At 42.1% G+C, this 16,559-nt stretch overlaps 1 non-coding gene across 1 annotated transcript; it reads right to left on the bottom strand.

Moving 5' to 3' along the window:
- Positions 1-1,571: 1,571 nt before the first annotated feature.
- LOC132417385 (U6 spliceosomal RNA) lies at positions 1,572-1,678 on the bottom strand. The gene has a single exon (XR_009517823.1). It is a non-coding gene; the product is annotated as a U6 spliceosomal RNA (small nuclear RNA).
- Between the last annotated feature and the right edge of the window lie 14,881 nt (positions 1,679-16,559).

Genomic DNA, 16,559 nt, shown 5'->3' with positions numbered 1-16,559 from the left:
GCAGGACCATGATCTTCTTGTTCTGTACACCAGAGTTGTATCAATGCATTTAAAGAAGCGTACATGTGGGCTTCCCTGGTGGCGCAGTGGTTGAGAGTCCGCCTGCCGATGCAGGGGACACGGGTTCGTGCCCTGGTTCGGGAAGATCCCGCATGCCGCGGAGTGGCTGGGCCCGTGAACCATGGCCACTGATCCTGCGCGTCTGGAGCCTGTGCTCCGCAACGAGAGAGGCCACGACAGTGAGAGGCCCTCGTACCGCAAAAAAAAGAAAAAAAGACGCATACATGTGGTTTGAAAAGGTTAATAAACATTTTTATACAATGTCATCCAGCTCTCTTTCATACAAAATTCTACTAAATTTTCTATATACTGACCCTGGCCTTTCAGCCAGAATATAAAGTACTCACATTTATGCCATGACAAGATTGGCTCTGCCTTCTGTTTTCAGACTTTCCATCTACTCATCTTCCTCTTTGATTATGAGAGTTTAAGGCTACGGTTTCTGTTTACCACCTCTGAAGTATGGGAAATGCTGATTTTCAGGCATGTCTACACTGGTCATAACTGTGTAGAACCCACTCATTCTATTTTAAATATTTCTTTAAATAAACTCTTTTTTTTTTTTTTACTTAAATGTACTTAAAAAGAATCTTTTTATTACTATCATACTTGAAAACCTAGCACCATTTGTCTTTAGAAGGAAAGTGCAAAAATAAATTGAGGAAAAAGTAAACAAATATTAAGTTCTAGAAAAACAGTTGCTTGTCAAAGGCTTTATTGAAAGAGGAGAGGGCATTAGACATTTTTGAGATGTATTTTAGGCATTTTAAACCAAAGTAAGAGGTTTTTTAAAAATTTTTATTGGAGTATAGTTGATTTACAATGTTGTGTTAGTTTTAGGTATAGAGCAAAGTGAATCAGTCATATATATACCTATAGCCACTCTTTTTTAGATTCTTTTCCCATGTAAGTTATTACAGAGTCTTGAGTAGAGTTCCCTCTGCTATACAGTAGGACCTTGTTGTTTATCTATTTTATATATAGTAGTGTGTATATGTCAATCCCAATCTCCCAATTTATCCCTCCTGCCCCTTACCTCCTGGTAACCCTAAGTTTGTTTTCTACATCTGTAACTCTATTTCTGTTTTGTAGATAAGTTCATTTGTACCCTTTTATTAGATTCCACATATAAGTGATATCGTATGATATTTGTCTTTCTCTGTCTGACTTACTTCACTCAGTATGATAATCTCTAGGTCCATCCATGTTGCTGCAGATGGCATTATTTCGTTCCTTTTTTTTTTTTTTTTTTTTTTTTAGCAGTACGGGGGCCTCTCACTGTTGTGGCTTCTCCCGTTGCGGAGCACAGGCTCCAGACGCACAGGCTCAGCGGCCATGGCCCACGGGCCCAGCCGCTCCACGGCACGTGGGCTCCTCCGGACCAGGGCACGAACCCATGTCCCCTGCATCGGCAGGCGGACTCTCAACCACTGCGCCACCAGGGAAGCCCCTATTTCATTCTTTTTTTACGGCTAAGTAATATTCCATTGTATATACATACCACATCTCCTAAAAATATCAAACACTTCACACATTTGCATGTCATCCTTGTGCAGGGGCCATGCTAATATTCTCTGTATCATTCCAATTTTAGTATATGTGCGGCTGAAGCAAGCACCAAAGTAGGTTTTTAATGTATTTAACTATTCTGAACAATTCTGAGCAGTGAATAACACCCCACCATGTGATTCAATGTTATTAAATGGGTCACCTGGACCACATGGATGACAGGTGATATGAGTCCCACACTTTGGTGAAACACTGACCTCAGCCATGGATAAAGAGTGTTGCATTCTGACCTATAAGGGAAAAGAATCTGAATCACTGCGCTGTATACCTGAAACTTACATGATATTGTAAATCAACTATACTTCAATTAAAAATTTAAAAATAAATAAAGAACTACCCAAAACATCAAAAAAAAAAGGAGTATTACATTTTGACAGATATATTTAGCATTCAAAGCTTCAATTCAGGGTAAATAAACAGAACTGCTTATCATTCCCATTAATATATAGACGCATATCATGAAATAGTGATCCCCTTAATAAGGAAGGGAGGTAAATTGACACGACCTTATTTCATCCTTACAGTAAATTTATTTAAACCTCTATCGCCAAAAAAAACCTCTACCTCAATCTCTACTTACAGGTGAGGTATTTGGAAATTAGGAAAATACTTTTTCCTGGGTCACGTTTTCAGTTGTGAGGATCTCAGGCTTGGACCTAAAATTTTCTACCTTCAAAGGCTGCCATTTTTATTATTATTATTGTTGCTGTTATTATCATTATTATTAAGTCTACGACAAGAAGAGACATGAAAAAGTACAAGACTTCAGAAGCTCTTCCTTGTGGTACTTCACTAGTTCTCAAACTTGGTGGGCAGGTAGTTTATGAGTGCTGATATAGATCTCCCCCTTTTTTCTACACTGGAGGAAAAAGTGGCCAAAAATGAAGTGACCGATGGAAGGCTGTAAGAGCAAATATGAATTAAAAATAAGAGGCTCAGGGCTTCCCTGGTGGCGCAGTGGTTGGGAGTCCGCCTGCCGATGCAGGGGACGCGGGTTCATGCCCCGGTCCGGGAAGATCCCACATGCCGCGGAGCTGCTGGGCCCGTGAGCCATGGCCGCTGAGCCTGCGCGTCCGGAGCCTGTGCTCCGCTACGGGAGAGGCCACAACAGTGAGAGGCCCGCATACCGCAAAAAAAAAAAAAAAAAAATAAGAGGCTCAGTTCTTCCTGTTGAAAATAAGGGAAGAGGCTTCTCCTGCCTCTTCTTTCAGCATCTACTTTAGAAAACTTGTTGGCTCTATCTCTGTTTCTTTGAAATGCATATAAATCTTACTAAAAGCTAAATAAGCCTCTTACCACCTTTATGACCCAGGAGTGTCTTTCTCAAGGACCTAGGAACCATCTCTTTGAAATGTCATCATTAAGGAAGACAGCACCTCTATCTCGCATTTTCTGTGAGAGGGTCAGCGCCTGATTTGGCAGGTGCCTTGTTCCAAAATGACCTACTGTCATTTGATTTTTCCTTTGGATAAATCATACTAGCTAACATATATGGTCACTCCAATTACCAAATGAATTTAGGATAACCTATGTGGGACAAATGGTGCTGTCAAGCCTGCTGTTTGAGGATGAGTCATTGTTTATCCACTTTCGGTCTGTTCTTTAGTGGAGTGCCTGCGATGTGCATCACATTCTAGTTTAATGCTTATTCAGTAATAAAGCTGTCTTCTTCCTCTTCTACTTTTTGCAGAGAGGTTTTGTGGGTTGGCAGAAGATCTTGTTTTAGTAATCTTTCCCCAGCATGGTCACACAATGAACCAGGACTGAGTGAGTTAGAAAAGGAAACACCTGATTCCTGGCTGGATACTCTTTCCATTGGCCCCGCTTCCTCCTAACAGTGAAGGGGAGCAAAACATACCACCTCAAAATATGTCTCTTTGGCATACTGATTATTTTCAGCTGGTTATTTTTAAGAAAGAGCAGACATAGTGAAACTGAGCAGGACCGAGTGGGGCTCCTAGGCACAGAAGCATTTCTGTGTCCCTCGTTTCTCGTTTGTACAGAATGGGCTTCAGCTTCCATGTCCTTCCCTGAGTTCCAAGGGGCAGGTTCAAACAGTTGCTAATCACGGAAGGGAGGGGATGCAGAGACAAGGGAGGAACAGTCAAGAAACAATAGTGTAGCCTTGAGACAGAATCCTTGAGCTCTTCTACAGAACTAATACCCCCAACAAATGGAAGATGTTAACCAGCTGATGAAGCATTCTTCATTCCAGAGAAGGTCACAGTTTGATAACCTTGAGAACCACAGAAGCTCTTCAAGAGACCACCTGAGGCCAGATTAAAGGAGTGCAGGCCCTGAACACACCCTGATCCTTATCAACAACCCCACCCTTGAACCAATGCTACAAAACTCCTCACCAAATCCTCCCGGGTGGAGACAGTCTTTGAGGGCACAAGCCCACTGTGTCCCCCTTTGCCTGGCAAAGCAATAAAGCTCTTCTTTTCTACTCCACCCCAAACTCTGTCTCCGAGATTTGCTATGGCACCAGATGCTCTGAAAGGATAGATGCTCTGAAAGCTTATCCTTTCATAAGAGACGTTGACACTTACAGGGGACATCTCTATTTGTAAAAGTTACAGACCCCTCTCTGTACCAAGAAGAGAAGGCTGACTCTAAAGCTCCAGAAACTCTTATCAGTGGAGAAGGCGATGACTTAAATCTGCACAACTTCACCTCTGTTTACCGTGCTTTTCCTGGTCCCCTCCAATAAGTGGCCTCCCCCTCCCCCAACAGCTTTTGTCTTTAGCTGGAGATGGTACTTAAGGCCGTGACTTGGGCCATTTAGAGGAGTTACTCAGTTTATCTCCCATGTATACAGGAGGTATACATGTTATTAAACTTCTCCTTGTTTTTCTCCTGTTAATCTGTCTTTTATTACAGGGGGTGTCTCGGCCATGAACCTCCAAGGGTAGAAGAAAGATGATCCTTCCTGCCCCACAAATGCGTACTGTTTTATGTTTGCTACCGTTAACTGTGGAAGTCTCCTCCCTCAAGTGAGTCTGTAAGTTCCTTGAGAGCAGAACGTGTGGCTAAAACACCTTCTGTTATTTTCCCAATGACTAATAATGTGCCAGGGATGTGGCAGAGTCTCAACAAATGCAAGTCGAATCACGGAACTTCAAAGAATTAAGTCAAATGGACTGTGATCTTTACTCACTACCAGATTGTAAAAACAACAAGCTCAAATGGAGTTGCTTATGCTAAGCTCCACACTAGTTAGGTAACGTCCTAGGTAAGCACTAGTTAGGTAACGTCCTGATAGACCCCTACTACCCCCCAAAGGAAACTGACCTTGCGATAACCAGCTTTTTTGTCTAGTGTAACTTCCTTGTCCCCGTTCCCTTCTGCCTATAAAAGTCTTTCATTTCATACAGCTCCCCGGAGCTCCTTTCTATCTGCTAGACGGGATGCTACCTGACTCAAGAATCATTACATAAAGCCAATAAGATTTTTAAATGTATTCAGTTGAATTTTTTTTAAACAGTTTAGTGGCATTGATGGGATCTGGAGACTTCTGACAGCTTTAAGGACAAGAAGAAATGCCGGCATTGGTACCTGTGAACCTTTTGAGCTCTGTTTTTTTTTTTTTTTTTTTTCTGTCTCCAAGGGCCATGGGTAAGTTCCTCTTAGAACTAAGCTCTGCTGTCTGTGTGTTGAGCTCCTGATCGAACTGGCATTGCAGTCCACGGTTAAGGAGTCAGTCTAGACTGACAGGTGGCTCTAACTCAGCATGAGTCCTTAGCCACTGGTTAGCGTGTGATCCTGGCCCAGGGCTTCAGCTGGCAGACAGAACCTGAGTCCCCAGTCTTTGGTTGGCCCACAGTCCCCATTTGCTGGGTTCTGCTAGTTTCGTCCGTAGTTCCACTTGGGGAACTATTGGTTGTGAGCACCTAAGGCCTTCTCTTGGCCAGTCCGCAAGACCATCTCCTGGGCTGCTGCTGGTGTGCACAGCTCTGTTTCCTTGTTAACTGTTGATTCCTTTACATGAGGTAAAGGAATAATAAATCTATTGTTAGTGGGAGTCTTGGAAGCCAAAGCCACAGAATTGGTGGGCATGGATCGAGCACATAAAAACTATCCTAGCACTTGCCACCAAACTCTAAGGCTCCTGCGCTAGAATAAGTCGGTCATGCAATAGGTTGGATTGACAGTAAGTTGCTGGCCAACCTCATGAAAATTTCCATGCCATGAGGCACAGTGTAAAACACCACACAATCACCAACTCAGTGGCACATTTCTCTTGGGTACTAATTTGTCTTAGGAGAGACTTAATAAGTCTTAGCTAAAGAAACAGGGTCCTCACGTTTCAAAGAACTGAGCATGCCAGTGTCTGGCACAACCGCATTCTTTTCTATCTAAGAACTGTGGTCCTGGAAGCTGTAGATATTTATCAAAATGGCAGAATCTTACTGAGACATCCTAGGATTATAATTACCGTTATAGGGAATGTGCTCACTACACAAGATCTTTCATCTAAAAAGGACACTTGAAAGGAATGGGTGCCAAACAGTATGGGATACCTGCTTCAGCTGGTGTGCTGAGAGCTCCAGAAGCCTCAGGGCTCCAAAGCAGCTTCACTGAAAGGTTCACCGCAAAAGGCTAAAAAAACCTAAAGACACAAGAGGTACCTACAAGACTCAGACTTACATGACTCCTGCTACACTCCTCTATCCTCCTTTCCCTGAATATTCAGAGTCTACGAATCCTCTATCTGAATTGCTTTTCCACTTTGAAGAAACTACAAGACGATAAACAAAAGTCCAAGTCGGTGGCCTTACTAAGTGGCTGAGTTAGTGGCCTAACAGACAAGCCCATATCTACCCTCCCACATGAGCTGCTCAGAGTTTAAGGGACTCCAAGGGAGTCCCTGGTAAACTGTTACCAGAGGGGAAAATAAAATTAAAATTAATGGAAAACCTTGCCAAATTCTGGAAGCTATAGTCTACTTTAAACCCCACTGAGCTAAATGTATGCAAAGGAAAAACAAACAAACAACAACAAATATTCCAAAGACAAAGCTCTAAATCTATAACATGGCAATCTTTTGATTTCCATCGTAGGTGAAGATCCTCTCGCTGATATAAAGAAGCAACTTAAAGATAAGTAGTTAGAATGGGAAGGACCGGGAGCTTTTGAACTCATCAGGTTGCAACCCAATTCTTTGAGGAATTAAAAACAACTCTCCTTGTCTTACAAACTGAGTCTTTACAATAACAGAAATGCAGCTCTGAAAGCAATTCAATGCCCACCTATCCTGTTCCCAAACCTCCCCTATTCATCTCAAAGTCTTGTAGATATTGTAAAATTCTGGCCTTAGGCGGGAAAAGTCCTTCTTGGAGGAACATGTGTTCTTTCTCTGTGCCTTTGAGTTGTAAATGTTCTACCAAGTTTCTCCAAGCACTCTTATCTAGGCCATCTCTTTGAAATGCAAACTTCAGGAAGGTAATTCTTATCAGAAGGGTAAAAAAGAGGGGGAAGGCTATTTGGAAATTAAGCAAGTGAAAAATCTTAAGTTTCTGTTCCACATATATCAGTAAAAAGCTTTAGCCATCTGAGCAGAAAATTCATTCCCTCTGCCAGAAACAATTTAGAACCAACTTTTTTTTTTTATAAACTAGTGGTTTTTGCATTATTGTACCTGTCTCATGGCTAAAATTTTAAAACAAAAGCTGTAAGATATCTGTTTTCATTTGTCTGTGTGTTTATGTATGTTATAAAATCTGTGATTTTTTTTTGCACCTCTGTATGGTATTACTAAAATTAACTTGTAAAGAGCTCCATTTAACTGGCTGAAAGACAAGCAAGCATTTATAAAAGAAATCAAGTATGCCCTCAGAAATATAGAAACTAAGCCAAATGTTTTAGAAGTTCACATGATCTAGGATAATCTTCAGTAAATAAAAGCTAGTTTGTTGATTGAATTAAAACATGCATGTCTTTAGAATTATCAGCATTAAATATAATACTTTTATTCTACCTAGGTTTACTAAAAGTCAAATAAGTGGAACTGAAATGGAGCAAGACACTGTGAGGCCCTCCCTGGTACAAATCTTTTCTATGTGCCCTGTTTCTTATTTGCAGGAAAAAGGCTTCAGCCTCCTTGTCCTTTCCCGAGTTCCAAAGGGCAGATTCAAACAGTTGCTAGTCAGGGATGTGAGGGAGTGCAGAAACAAGGGAAGAGCAGTCAAGAAACAACAGTGCAGGGCTTCCCTGGTGGCGCAGCGGTTGAGAGTCCGCCTGCCGATGCAGGGGACACGGGTTCGTGCCCCGGTCCGGGAAGATCCCACATGCCGCGGAGAGGCTGGGCCCGTGAGCCATGGCCGCTGAGCCTGCGAGTCCGGAGCCTGTGCTCCGCAACGGGAGAGGCCACAACAGTGAGAGGCCCAAGTACTGCAAAAAAAAAAAAAAAAAAAAAAAAAAAGTAAAAAATAATAATAAAAAAAGTTAAAAAAAAAAAATGAAACAACTGTGTATGAAAAGTAGATAAGGAAAGTAAAATGATTGTTCCAGAATGAGAAAGAGGAAAAAAACCTTAAAGGAATTAGGAAAGCTTCACAGAGGCAGTGACATCTCAGCTGAGATCTAAACAACTATAGAGGACAATGAGGTAAGAAATGGGGAGAACGTTGTCCACTCAGAGCCAAAAATATACACAGAGGATGGAGAGTGTTGAGCAGCTAACAAGGTAAATCCATGCTGTAAGGTTTAGAATGTAAAGGGGAAGAGAAAATGGGGAGAAATGAGCATGGAGAATTAAGCAGAGGCCCTTGTGAACCACTGGAAACCAGGTAAAACCACATTTAAAAACTCCATCTCAGAATCAAAGAGTATTCTGAATTTTAGCATTCATCGGTCATTCCTGACAGCAACCAAAGATTGCATAATTGCATAATCACAGGATATTGCCTGTAATTATAACCATGGTGCAACTTCTCTCTGAAGTTAAAAAATAATAATAATAGGGTTGGGCTTCCCTGGTGGTGCAGTGATTAAGAATCCACCTGCCAATGCAGGGGACACGGGTTCGAGCCCTGGTCCAGGAAGAGTACACGTGCTGTGGAACAGCTAAGCCTCTGCACCACAACTACTGAGCCTGTGCTCGAGAGCTTGTGAGCCACAACTACTGAGTGCACGTGCCACAACTACTGAAGCCTGTGCGCCACAACTACTGAGCCCACGTGCCACAACTACTGAAGCCCATGTGTGTAGAGCCCGTGCTCCACAAGAGAAGCCACCGCAATGAGAAGCTCGCGTACTGCAAAGAAGAGTAGCCCCTGCTCACAACTAGAGAAAGCCCGCACACAACAACGAAGACCCAAGGCAGCCAAAAATAAATATATATATTTTTAAATAAATAAAATAAAAATAATAGGGTTTATGGGAAAAATAAGTTTCCCCCCATCTACACAACCTTGTTGCCAGAATACTAACAAAAATAAATTTCTTCTGAGGAGATAAGTTTTTAACGTCAAACCAGGTAGGCAGTCAGGCGAATGCTGCCACAGTAAAAGGCAACAGTTGTTTGGAAATGCTGCAAACCCTCTGCTTAGAGCGGGGATAGCAGATGCTGACACCACGCAGGTGAAATGCTGTCTCTCAGGTGCCCCAAGGGGCAGTGCAAGATGCCACGGGCAAGGGCTGCACAGGGCTGACTTGGGCAAGAGTCATTCAAACCTAAACTGAAAAGATGCAAGGGACGATATTCCTTTCTTCTCTGCTCATTCTTATCTTTTCTACGTGATATCTGGAATCCCTGTAGCCATCACGCAACACAGGAAGGGAGGCTGTGTGGAAAAGCACAAGACAGAGGAGAGACACGGGAAGCACCAAGGTCCTCGAAGACGTCAGTGAGGGCGTCACCACCCAGCCTGAAGCCGGCCACCCCTCCGACAATCGTTATGACAGAAAACAACCTTCTCACTGCATTGGGCGTTACTGTAGTGAGGATACCGTCTTACCTGCAGCCCAAATCATCCCAACTGACAAAGGAAACCCACGATAATCTTAGTGAATGGAGTTGCAGAGAAGCAGCCCAGGGGGCCGTGTGCCAATACCTGTTCCAGGCCACTGAGAAATTATCTGATTACATGTGTCTTATGTGCTTCTAACCTCTGCAAGTCAGAGATGGAGATAGAGATAGACAGAGACAAACAGACAGACACAGACACACATGCACAGAGCTACCACGATGTTTTGAGTGAGAATAAATATATGATCAACATAGGTGAAACCTAGCTAGTAAAACAAAATTCCTCTTCTCTAATTTTAAAAAATATTTATAAATAAGTAAATATGAAGTGTGTATTAAATTCTACTTAAAGGGTATACCTTACCCACGTCCTTAGTGTTTCAATGTGAGGTTTTACAGAATATGAGGAAAGGTCACAAACCATTCACACCTTATTACAGTAAGGAGAAAATCCCATCGCTTTACCCTGCACACCACAGGGTGTCCCCAGTTCTCGTTCTTTGGAAGGATCACATAGTCATCTCTGTGCTGCTGTAACTGCATCCCTTCTCTGTGGGGCACAGAGGGGCAGATGAACCCAGACCAAGCCTATCTGTGTGAATTAGCAAGTAAAGCAGGTTCTCTGGTTTCAGAGACATCAGAGATGAGTCCTATGTATTTCAAAATCCTCCTTTCCTCCTTCTAGGTCCTAAATGTTACATATATATGTAATGATTTAGGGAAATGGAATAGCTGTAGATATTATACTGGAAACGAGTATAATCCTTAAAGTACAGAGTTTTCTTTCAAGTAGTTGTTTTTGTTTTGGATGACAGGAAGAATAAAAACAACAGGATGGAGTAAGGTAAAGGTTTTTTGCTGAGAATCTGATGAAAATCAGAAAAGAGCACAGCTCTCATTTCCACCATCCATTCCCTGAAAGTGCCAACAGTGAACTGTCCAATTATTTTGGAGGCAATAATGTCAGTCAGATGATGCAAGTCCAGGGAGAGAAAGAATACAACACGGCTTTTGTTCTATAAAATTAATTGTCACGCTATCACTACAAATAGTAACTCTGGAGCACCCTCCCCGATGGGGAAGATATTTTTTGCAAAGAACTTTCTTTTCTATGGATTTTAGGGATTACGTAGAACAACCATCCTTTAATTTTCCTGTATACTCTACAGTGTATTCTCTAAATGGTTATTTACCTGACACCAAACAAAAGGAATTACAAGAGTGAAAAGAAAACCTGCTGTCTCTAAGCCTGGCTTCTAAAAAGAATCTCATCAAACAGTGATGACTCATGCTGTATTTTCAGATATGACTGCTCTTTGATGGAAATGTTAATTTTTACTTCTATACCAGTGGCATTGTTAATAATTTTAGGACTGACATGATACTTAAATCTCAAGTGATGACAGATCACACTCAGGTTGAGCTTACAAGATGGCTCCCCAAGAGTTTGAAATTACAAAAAAAGGAAAAATAATAGTGACTAATTCTTGCATAGTGTTTTAAATTTACAAACCATTTTCTCGAGCAATTTACTCATCGAGGAAACCTAATTAAAAGAAGACAGTGCAGCCCCGGTAGGAAGATTTCTTAGTGGTCAAGTTGTAATTCAAATGCTATGTTTAGAACTCAAGTACTGGAAATTCCCTGGTGGTCCAGTGGTTAGGACTCGGTGCTTTCACTGCTGTGGGCCCAGGGTTCAATCCCTGGTCAGGGAACTAAGATCCCACAAGCCACACGGTGTGGCCAAAAAAAAAAAGAACTCCAGTACTGGCCACTTCCCAGGGCAAACTCCTGGTTGTCATGGCACGGACATTGGAATGTCACCTAAAATAAATGTTTCCATTGTATAACTTCTCAAAGACAAACCATAAGATTAAATTACATTCAACTTCAGAAACAAGCTAAGCGATTTATTGTTTCTTCTCTCTGAATTGTGCTTTCATGTATGATTTCTAATTGCTTGGGTGGGAAATGGTGGGATTTGAAGAACCCAGAGGAAAATGGGATTCTTGGTAACTTAAGTGAAACAAACCTTAGTTACCACCCCCTCTATGGACTCCCGGGGCAGGGGGCTGAGTTAGAAAAACAGCTGTTCTCTTCATGCCTGGATTTGGTTGGTTTGCTTATGTATTTATTTGCTGCTTAAATCTGCAGCAAATAAATACATATGCAATACATACTATTATCTGCTGAACCTGTGGCCACTAAAACGAGGGTTCTGATCACCCTGTTATGTGTGAAAGTTCTTTGTATACAAAACCTGCCTTTAAAATGGTGATCCAACATGGCCAGGTTGAGTTAGTGCCTTGAAAATCTCAGTCATTTGGTGCTGGGGTGTCCCAAAGAATTATATTTACCTCAGACGATTGTGGTTTTCATTGGGTTATTTGTGCTGGCTTTGGTAGGAGTGAAACTGAGCCGGACCCTGGGGGGCTCCTAGGCATAAAAGTCTTTGTGTGTCCCCCATTTCTTATTTTCAGGGAATGGGCTTCAGCCTGCATGACCTTCCCTGAATTTCAAAGGGCAGGTTCAAACAGTTGGTAATCAGGGAAGCGAGGGGGTGAGGAGACAAGGGAGGAACAGTCAAGAAACAATAGTGCAGCCTTGAGGCAGGGTCCTGGTTCCCCCTGAAGGGATATAAATAATATCTTTGAGCTGTTTTTCAGATACTGAAAAGCCCACCAGCTGGGAGGATTAAACTGTATGCTACCCACAAGCATGTAGACTACAGACCAATTGGAACCAGAAGGTTGATGATGCTGACTCCCACTTACCTCACCACTGACCAATCAGAAGAATGTGCACGAGCTGATCACCCCTCCTCTTTGAACCATTACTACAGAACTCCTCACTACCACCTCCAGGTTGGGACACACAGTTTTGAGGGCATTAGCCCACTGTGGCCCCCTTTGCCTGGCAAGGCAATAAAGCTATTCTTTTCTACTTAACCAAAAACTCTGTTTCCAAGATTCCATTCGGTATTGGGGTACGGAGCTGAATTTCGGCTACAGGAAGGGGCGAGAAATGATGTATATTTATTGTATCTTTACTTGAACGATAGTAGCATACTAAATACACATTTAAGTATTTTTAAATGTTTGATGAAATTTGTAATCCAAAAGAATTTAGGATACTAAAGTATTGGGTGGGCCAAAAGGTTCATTTGGTTTTTTCCGTAAGACAGCTCTAGTAGCACTTAGCTGTCTTTAACTTCATTTGAAACAATTTTGTTAGAGTGTATGTGACAACCGTCATATCAGCATGCATTTAAAAAAAGACATCAGGGATTCCCTGGTGGCGCAGTGGTTGGGAGTCCGCCTGCCGGTGCAGCGGACACGGGTTCATGCTCCGGTCCGGGAAGATCCCACATGCCGCGGAGCGGCTGGGCCCGTGAGCCATGGCCGCTGAGCCTGCGTGTCCGGAACCTGTGCTCCGCAATGGGAGAGGCCACACAGTGAGAGGCCCGCATACCGCAAAAAAAAAAAAAAAAAAAAAAAGACATCAAAATTGGTTAATTTTTGTGTAGACATTTTAATATTGAAGATGGAAGGGAAAAAAGCAACATTTTCGGCATATTATGCTTTATTATTGGAAGAAAGGTAAAAAAGCAACCGAAACACACAAAAAGATTCGTGCAGTGTATGGAGAAGGTATTGTGACTGATCAAATGTGTCAAAAGTGGTCTGCAAAGTTTCGTGCTTGAGATTTCTCGCTGGACGATAGAGATCAAATCAAAACAATAATTGAGAACAATCAACATTATACCACGTGGGAGATAGCTCATATACTCAAAATGTCCAAATCGAGCGTTGAAAATCATTTGCACCAGCTTGTATGTTAATCGCTTTGATGTTTGAGTTCCACATAAGTTAAGCGAAAAAAACCTTCTTGACCATTACTTCCACATGCTATTCTCTACTGAAATGTAATGAAAACGTTCCATTTTTAAAACAAATTGTGACGGGCGATGAAAAGTGGATACTATACAACAATGTGGAATGGAAGAGATTGTGGGGCAAGCGAAATGAACCACCGCCAACCACACGAAAGGCTGGTGTTCATCCAAAGAAGATGATGTTGTGTATATGGTGGGATTGGAACAGAGTCCTTCATTATAAGCTCCTTCCAGAAAACCAAATGATTAATTCCAACAAGTACTGCTCCCAACTAGACCAACTGAAATCGGAACTCAACGATAAGCGTCCAGAATTAGTCAACAGAAAATGCATGATCTTCCATCAGGATAACGCATGTCCACATGTTTCTTTGGTGACCAGGCAAAAACTGTTGCAGTTTGGCTGGGAAGTTCTGCTTCATCTGTCGTATTCACCAGACATTGCACCTTCGGATTTCCATCTATTTCGGTCTTTACAAAATTCACTTAATGGAAAAAATTTAAATTCCCTGGAAGACTGTAAAAGGCACCTGGAAAAGTTGTTTGCTCAAAAAGATAAAAAGTTTTGGGAAGATGGAATTATGAAGTTGCCTGAAAAATGGCAGAGGGTAGTGGAACAAAAGGGTGAATACGTTGTTCAATAAAGTTCTTGGTGAAAATGAAAAATGTGTCTTTTATTTTTACTTAAAAAACCCAAGGCACTTTTTGGCCCACCCAATAGATCTTGCAGAGACTTAATGATGGATATTTGCAATGAACAAATAGCTGTCAGATATGAAGTAAATAGACCCTCTCTCCATATGTACGTATATACATACACACATATATATATACAAACATACACATAAACACACATATAGTGTGTAAATCAAAATTTTTGAAAATTTACTTCTTACAGTTAGGATGTAGTAATTTCATAGTAAAACCCTACATTTTTAAGAACTATATCTAGATAAAGGATGCAACTGTCATAGGAGACCAAAATAGTAGGCTTCTCGTTGAAATATACAGCTCTATTCAAAAGCAATTCAGAGTTTATTCTTACCTGTCTCTGTAGGGTATTTTAAAATATTTTAAGATGCATGGAAATAATGAGCATTCAGAAGAATTACCTCTTTGACAATGAAAACTACATTGAGAGGTTTTAGAGCCTTTGCAAACTGCCACTCAAGCGTATTATTTTATGAACTCTTTGCTCTTTAAAATTGAGAACAAAGCAATTAACTACAATTTTACACCTTCAGAAAGACTAAGAATGTGGTCTGCCATCTCTTATAAATTCCAGAGTGTATTTCACTCAAATTTATAGTTCCATTGTGTGGAAATTTTCCTCTTCTTCAAAAGACAGTTCAAAAGTGAATCTTCTCTTTTGTTCACTGAAAAGGGGCAATACATACCAATTCTGTTCCTAAGAAAATAAGCTTAATAGGTCCCATTGTAAAAATAATTGCGAGCCCAGTATTGAAGAACATGATACACACAGGCAGAACCTATCAGGCAGGACGTCTACTCCTTGGTTAGTTCACTGAACGTGGTGATCAGAGTTTAGGAACCATGTGCCTTGAGAAGTTTGCACACTAGCGAGTGAGCTCGAGCACTTCCTGTGGGTCAGACACTGTGCTCGGGGCTTCACAGAAATCCCTTAATCCCCACGGAGGCCACGCTGCACTCAGTCCTGCTAACCTCGTGTGCACTTGAATCGGGGGATCAGGGAGGGTCAGCAGTGAACTCACAGGTACAGGTGGGAAGGCAAGGATTTAAGCCCAGGTAGTCTGAGCAGAACTTGAGCACCTCCCTCTGTGTACGCTACACTCTCCCTAACATGAGTAGGGATCAGGGGCTGAGCTCCACCAGACCAGTGGCACGACACCAATAACCAACCCAACATGCCTTCCACCCAGATAGAGCAACAGGACGTTCCTTTTGGAGGCCAACAATCAAAGGAACACAGTGACTCAATGTTCACACTCCGGAGCGTCTCAGAGAAGGAATTAGAATTGAACTTCTACCCCTGTTCTTTAGATCCCAGTATTGTCATCTCTTTCTTCCTATTCCTGCTGCCGGGCTTAGGCCCCTGTTGCCTCCTCCTAAACTAGTAGATTAGATTCCAGTGCCATCTTTCCTCCTTCAATCTCCTGCTCAGTTAAATTTTTCAAACCGTGGTTCCGCTCATGACGGCTCCACCGCTCGAGAGACCTTGCAGGGGCTGCTCGTGACGAGATGACAAAACACAACCTGGTCTCCTGTGCCCTGCTTCCCAGCTGTGCTCTCAACAAGCCCTTCCTGTTCCCACCAAGAAGGAGCCAGCAATCCAGCCACTTCCACCTAATCCCCCTTCCCCAACCTCGCCTCCAGGGCTCTCGACAATCACTAAGATCTTGCTGTGCTGAGTGGTCTGTGGTGGCACTTGGATAAACGCACATGGAAACCCTACTTGGATAGTTAGCAGTTAGTGAACCGTGCACGTGTGTCACTAAAATAAAATGACTCAGAAGGAAGAGGAGAACTTTGGAGATTTGGTCTCATTCGGTTAGGAATTGGGTATTTAGTCAACTCATCTATTTAGTCATCTCATCAACTGAAGCTAATTAACATACCTGGTGTGAAAATGATGCTGGATTTCAGACTGGGGAGATTAGGGTCATGAGGCTGACTTTCAAGAGGAAAGAAAGGTAGAGATTTCCTTCTCTCCTCTGCCTTCATTTCTGCATTTATTTTATTTACTTTTTTAAATTTTGGGGGGATACACAGTTTTGAGGGCATGAGCCCGCTGTGGCCCCCTTTGCCTGGCAAATAAAAGGATTCTCTTCTACTTCACCCCCCAAAAAAATTTCTTTTTAAATCTGCCACAATATATTTTCTCATTTTCCCACTCTTGGTCACCCAGTTTTCCTGGTCTAGAAGAATTTTTGTCTCACTCTCTGCCTAGGCAAAATATATACTACTACTACTATACTAACCTATCAAATCTCAGCATGTGGCCCCTGTCACCATGCCATCCTTTTTGTGAGGGCCAGTAGCTCTCACTGTTCCCCTCAGTCCACACTTCTGTCCCTATCAGGT

This window comes from Delphinus delphis, chromosome 20 (genome assembly GCF_949987515.2).
Source record: "Delphinus delphis chromosome 20, mDelDel1.2, whole genome shotgun sequence".
In the NCBI taxonomy this organism is placed as follows: Eukaryota; Metazoa; Chordata; class Mammalia; order Artiodactyla; family Delphinidae; genus Delphinus; species Delphinus delphis.
This window is presented reverse-complemented; position numbering and strand designations above follow the sequence as displayed.